We start from the raw sequence: 6,853 nt of genomic DNA, 5'->3' as shown, positions 1-6,853 counted from the left end.
TGGTGATAGTCTCAGCAGACTGTGACTGCATCCAAAGTTATAGATTCAGCACCTTGACTTATGCAAACATGTGGGTGTCTGTGTGTCATATGTGTGCATGTACACAAGGAGCCTTGAGCTTAGGTGTGTTTACATGCAGTCTCATAAACCCAACCTGCATTCCACAGATTGAGCCAGATGTGTGTCAGCACACACCTCTAACCCCAGCACTCAGAAGGATGAGGCAGGAGGATTTTGTGCTCAAGCTTAACCTGGGCTACAGGGTGAGACTACGATGAAAAGCAGAGAACAGAAGGGACAGGCAGGAAGGCTCCGGGGGTTGAAGTACTTGCTTTGCAAGCTTGACAGCTGAGCTCCAATCCTAGAAGTCACACAAAAAGAGCCAAATCCTGGGCCAGCAAGGTAGCTCATAAGTAAAGATGTGTGCCGCTAAGCCTGAGGGAATTGAGTAGGAAGAGAGAACCAACTTTTGCAAGTTGTCCTCTGACCCTCACACGTACACTGCGACACAGATGGATGGAGACGGGGGGGGGGGGGGAGCGGTGAGTATCAAACTGGATGCTAAAGTGTGTATCTGTAATCCCAACATTACTAATGCAAAGTGGGAGGCCAAATCAGAAGAATCTCCTGGAAGCTCGAGATCACCACCTAGTGGCAGCACACAGCACAGCAGCAGAGCCAGTGAAAGGTGAGAATCACTCCTGAAAAAGTCCTCTGACTTCCACACTGGGTGTGCGCACACTAACAATACAACCCAACACACACACACACACACACACACACACACACACACACACACACACACACACACACTAGATAGATAGATAGATAGATAGATAGATAGATAGATAGATAGACAAACATGAAAGGAAAAGGAGAGAAAAGGTGAAAAGAGGACTCTGAGGCACAAAATGGGTAGACACTGGCTTGCTGAGTCTTCATTGTTTTTGTGTGTTCTCTTTTACTTCGTTAAGGTGGGGCTCAGCAGAAAGTCCAGGTTTTTGTTTGGTTGTTTTTGGTTGGTGTTTGTCTGTTTGTTTGTTTGTTTGTTTGTTTCTGAGACAAAGTTTCTCTGTGCAGCCCTGGCTGTCCTGAAGCTCTCTCTGTAGACCAGGCTAGCCTCAAGCTCACAGAGATCCACCTGCGTCTGCCTCCCAAGTGCTGGAATTAAAAGTGAGCACCACCACTGCCTGGTGTAGTTTTTTCTTTGCAATAAAATAAAGAAGAAAGTTCTGTTTATAGGATTTCTAAATCAGGGCCAGGGCGGTGGCTCAGGGGGAAAAGACACTTGTCGTGAAGGTCATCTGAGTTCAGATCCCCAGAACCCATGGGGAAGGCAGATGTGGCAGCACTCACCTGTCACCTGTACCATGTCATCCACATATCCCCATCCAAAACACGGACACGACTTCGTATTTTACACAAGGATAAAAAGATTGCTAAGTCTGCACTCATCTGAGTCCAGTCTGGAGAGCTGGTGTAAGTGTGTGATTTACTGCTTTGGAATGAGAGAGGGCAAGAGCACCAGGCTAGGCATGGTGGTTGTCTTAGTCAGGGTTTCTATTCCTGCAAAAACATCACAACCAGGAAGCAAGTTGGGGAGGAAAGGCTTTATTCAGCTTACACTTTGCACATTGCTGTTCATCACCAAAGGATGTCTGGACTGAAACTCAAGCAGGTTTGGGAAGTAGGAGCTGATGCAGAGGCCATAAAGGGATGTTCCTTACTGGCTTGCTTCCCCTGGCTTACTCAGCCTGCTCTCTTATAGAACCAAGACTACCAGCCCAGAGATGGTACCACCCACAATGGATCCTCCCCACTTGATCACTAATTGAGAAAATATCTTACACTGGATCTCATGGAGGCATTTCCTCACCTGAAGCTCCTTTCTCTGTGATAACTCCAGATTGTGTCAAGTTGACACACAAGACCAGCCAGTACAGTGGTGTACACATGTCATGACAGCACTTTGAAGATGGAGGCAGGAGGATTAAGAAATCAAAGCCAGGCGGGGCGGTGGTGGCACATGCTTTTAATCCCAGCACTCGGGAGACAGAGGCAGGCAGATTTCTGAGTCCGAGGCCAGCCTGGTCTACAGAGTGAGTTCCAGGACAGCCAGGGCTACACAGAGAAACCCTGCCTCAAAAAAAAAAAAAAAAAAAAAAGAAGAAGAAGAAAAGAAAAAGAAAAAAGAAAAGGAAGGAAGGAAGGAAGGAAGGAAGAAATCAAAGCCAGGAGCTGGAGAGATGGCTCAGTGGTTAAGAACACTGACTGTTCTTCCAGAGGTCCTGAGTTCAATTGCCAGCAACCATATGGTAGCTCTTAACCATCTCCAATGGGACCCAATGCCCTCTTCTAGTGTGTCGGAAGACAGCTGCAGTGTATACTCTTATAAATAAAATAAATATATCTTTTTTAAAAGAAAAAGAGAAAGAAATCAAGGCCAACCTTGGCTATGAAGAAAGTGTAAGGGTAGCCTGAGCTACATAACAGGGTGGGGAGGAGACCAGGTGGTGGTGGCACACACTTTTAATCCCAGCACTCTGAAGGCAGATAGGCAAGTGGATGTCTGAGAGTTCAAGGCCAGCCTGGTATACAATGTGATTCCAAGACAACCAGGACTGCAGAGGAAAAAACATTAAAAAAAAATAGTGTGCGGGGGTGGAGGGACTAGCATAGGAAGAAAAACTGAATTGAAGGTGTGAGCAAGGGTTTGGGTTATGACTCTGTTTAGGGTTGGAGTTTGAGTCAACAGCATCCAGAGGCATGGGAGTGTGGCCTCAGATCCCAATCAAGGGAGGCAGGAAGGTTGTTCTCAGTGTGCCCTCTAGTGGTCAGGATCAATTCAGGCCCTCATTTAAGCTCCTATGAGGTCTAAATCAATCCAAGTGTGCTGTGTCATTATCCTCTCAGACTTTCTCAGCTCCGCCAAGGCACACACCTGTCAGTCACCTGGACACTGAGGAGGCACACACCTGTTAGTCACCTGGGCACTGAGGAGACACACACCTGTCAGTCACCTGGGCATTGAGGAGGCACACACCTGTCAGTCACCTGGGCACTGCAGAGGCACAAACCTGTCAGTCATCTGGGCACTGCAGAGGCACACACCTGTCAGTCACCTGGGCACTGAGGATACACACACCTGTCAGTCACCTGGGCACTGAGGAGGCACACACCTGTCAGTCACCTGGGCACTGCAGAGGCACAAACCTGTCAGTCACCTGGGCACTGTGGAGGCACACACCTGTCAGTCACCTGGGCACTGAGGAGGCACACACCTGTCAGTCATCTGGGCACTGAGGAGGCACACACCTGTTAGTCACCTGGGCATTGAGGATACACACACCTGTCAGTCACCTGGGCACTGCAGAGGCACAAACCTGTCAGTCACCTGGGCACTGAGGAGGCACACACCTGTCAGTCACCTGGGCACTGCAGTGGCACAAACCTGTCAGTCATCTGGGCACTGCAGAGGCACACACCTGTCAGTCACCTGGGCACTGAGGATACACACACCTGTCAGTCACCTGGGCACTGAGGAGGCACACACCTGTCAGTCACCTGGGCACTGATGACACCAGTCATCTCAGCACTTCCAAGGCTAAAAGATATCACTGACAGTGTGAGGCCAGCCTGAAATATGTACAGTGACATATGTAGTCCTGACCGTCCTGGACCACATGCTTACAAATAAAAGGCTGGAGAGAGATCTCAGTGCTTAAGAGCATTGGCTGCTCTAGAAGAGGACCAGGGTTCAATTCTCAGCACCCACATGGTGATCCACAACCATTTCCAGTTCCAGGAGATCCACGGGTACTGCATGCAGGTGGTACATGCAAAATTCATGTACACACAAAACAAATTATTTAAAAATTAAAAAAAAGGGGGGGCTGGTGAGATGGCTCAGTGGGTAAGAGCACCCGACTGCTCTTCCGAAGGTCCAGAGTTCAAATCCCAGCAACCACATGGTGGCTCACAACCATCCGTAACAAGATCTGACTCCCTCTTCTGGTGTGTCTGAAGACAGCTACAGTGTACTTACATATAATAATAAATAAGTCTTTAAAAAAATAAATAAATAAATAATAAATAAAAATAAAAATAAAGAATGATGGTACAGCTGTCTCCTGAGGAGCTCTGCCAGTGCCTGGCAAATACAGAAGTGGATGCTCACAGCCATCCATTGGATGGAGCACAGGGTCCCCAATGAAGGAGCCAGAGAAAGTACCCAAGGAGCTGAAGAGGTTTGCAGCCCCATAGGAGGAACAACAATATGAACTAACCAGTATCCCCAGAGCTCACTGGGACTAAACCACCAATCAAAGAAAGCACATGGTGGGACTCATGTCTCTAGCTGCATATGTAGCAGTGGCCTAGTCTGTCATCAATGGGAGGAGAGGCCCTTGGTCCTGTGAAGGTTCTGTGCCCCAGTACAGGGGAATGCCAGGACCAGGAAGTGGGAGTGGGTGGGTTGGGGAGCAGGGCGAGGGGGGACGGGATAGGGGATTTTCGGAGAGGAAACTAGGAAAGGGGATAACATTTGAAATATAAATTTAAAAAAATATAAGTAAAAAGAAAGAAAGAAGGCGAGAGCTGGAATGATGGCCCAACAGTTAAGAGTGCTTCTGGCACTTGCAGAGGCTGGTGGATTTCTATACCTCTGGAAGCTTGAGGCTAGCCTGTTCTACATGGGCTATACTAATAAAAGAAAGAAAAGTGAAAAGAAACCCATTGTTAGTTCCTGTCTTTTCCCATATACTAATGACCCTAAATATATCATCAGTGGTATTACATATTATTAATTACAAGTTAAATTACAAATTAAAACATAATACATATTATATTTTTTTGGTTGGTTGGTGTTTTTTGTTGTTGGGTTTTTTTGTTTTTGTTTTTGTTTTTGTTTTTGTTTTTGTTTTTGTTGTTTGAGACAGGGTTTCTCTGCGTAGCCCTGGCTGTCCTGGAACTCACTCTGTAGACCAGACTCGCCTCGAACTCAGAAATCTGCTTATCTCTGCCTCCCAAGTGCTGGGATTAAAGGCGTGCGCCACCACTGCCTGACTATATTTTAATTTTTAAAGTCACCTATTCTGTATATTTCATAGGAATAGAATCATACCATACATAGTATTTTAATTTTGGTCATTTTATTGGGGAAGGAATGAGGCAGGTGATCACATAGCCCAAACCAAATCTACGAACTTGATATGTAGATGAAGTAGACTTTGAACTGGTAATTTCCCTGCCTCCTCTTCCCAAGTTAACAGGCACAGGTCACTATAATTCATGTCTGTGATTCTGGGGGTGGAACCCAGGGCTTTTTATGTTCTGGACAAACATTCACCAACTGAGCTACATCCCAACCCAGCCCCAAAGATCCCAAAGATGGGCCTTCTGTTAGGTTTTGTTTGTGTGTGTGTGTGTGTGTGTGTGTGTGTGTGTGTGTGTGTGTGTGTTGGGGATGGATTGGGTGGTTTGGGAGAAGTTTGTTTTTCTTTGGGTTTATGTCTGTTTATTTACGTGCGTGCATGACTGTGGACACATGTGGAGGTCAGAGGACAGCTCATATTACTCCCTTCTCTCCTGCCACTCTGTGGGTTCTGAGAACCAAATTCAGGCTGTCAGGATTGGTGAGGAGCACTTTCACCCAATGAGCCAAATTCCCAACCCCGTTCGGTTGTTAGAAACAGAACCTTGCTTTGTAGCCCAGGCTGGACCATAATTCAACATCTTTGTTCTCTTCTTCCTGAATAATTAGGTTTAAAATTATCTGAAAACACATTCAACTTCAATTTTTTATGTTTGTTTGTTTGTTTGTTTTGGAGACAGGATTTCTCTGTGTAACTCTGGCTTACCTGGAACTCTCAATGTGTAGACCAGGCTGGCTCTAAATCAGAAATTAGTCTCCCTCTGACTCCATCGTGCTGGGATTTTTTTTTTTTAATAATAAAAGATATTGTACCAGGCATGCCCCGTGCCTTTAGTCCAAGCATTTGGGAGGCAGAGGCAGACAGATCTCTGTGAGCTTGATGCCAGCCTGGTCTACAGAGAGAGTTCCAGGACGCCCAGGGTTGTATGGTGAGATACTGTCTAAAAAAACAAAGCTAGAACAACAAAGTGTGTGTGTGTGTGTGTGTGTGTGTGTGTGTGTGTGTGTGTGTGCTTACCCAGGGTGTCTTCAGAGGACAGAGGCTTCAGATCTCCTGGATCTGGAGTTTTTGCCAAACAGGGAGGGAGAGGAAGGGAGAGGAAGGGAGAAGGAGAGAGTGAGAGAGCAGGCAGGCTGAGGAGTCAGTACCGGGCCTAGCTGGGGTGGTGGCTGGCTTGCTGGATGCCCTGGGTGCCCTGGGGCAGAGAGAACCGTGTCCACGGCGCCCTCTGGTGGCTGTCTGAAGCATAATCAGGGCGGACCTACAGGTCTGGCAGGTTGGGGTGCAAACCTGCCCGGCAGCCACTTCCTGCAGCCCTGTGCATTCCTGAACGCCACTTTCCGCCACACCCCTTTCACCTCTTTTGAAAATCTGGGTACTTAAACTGTAACTAAATTTCCCTTACCTGCCACGGGAGCCCGAACTCCGGTGGTTCTAGTACCTTACCTCGGGGACATAGAGTAACTACTTGACTTTCTGTTCTTAGAAGACTCAGCTCTCTGACTCCCCTATGAAGAAAGACTGACAGCTTCAGCCACAATTCATGAAAGGGTGCCTTGTCCCAGAGCCCTACTTGCGGAACCACCTCTTTTCTCAACACCAATAAATCCAGACTCTAGCCCTCCTCTCTCAGACCCAGGGGTCTAGTCCCAGCTCTCCTCCCTCAGACTCTACAGGCGTCCAGCTTCAGCCGTCCTCCC

This window comes from Mus musculus, chromosome 7 (genome assembly GCF_000001635.26).
Source record: "Mus musculus strain C57BL/6J chromosome 7, GRCm38.p6 C57BL/6J".
Lineage (NCBI taxonomy): Eukaryota > Metazoa > Chordata > Mammalia > Rodentia > Muridae > Mus > Mus musculus.
The sequence above is the reverse complement of the archived record's forward strand: the minus strand, read 5'-3'. Positions refer to the sequence as shown.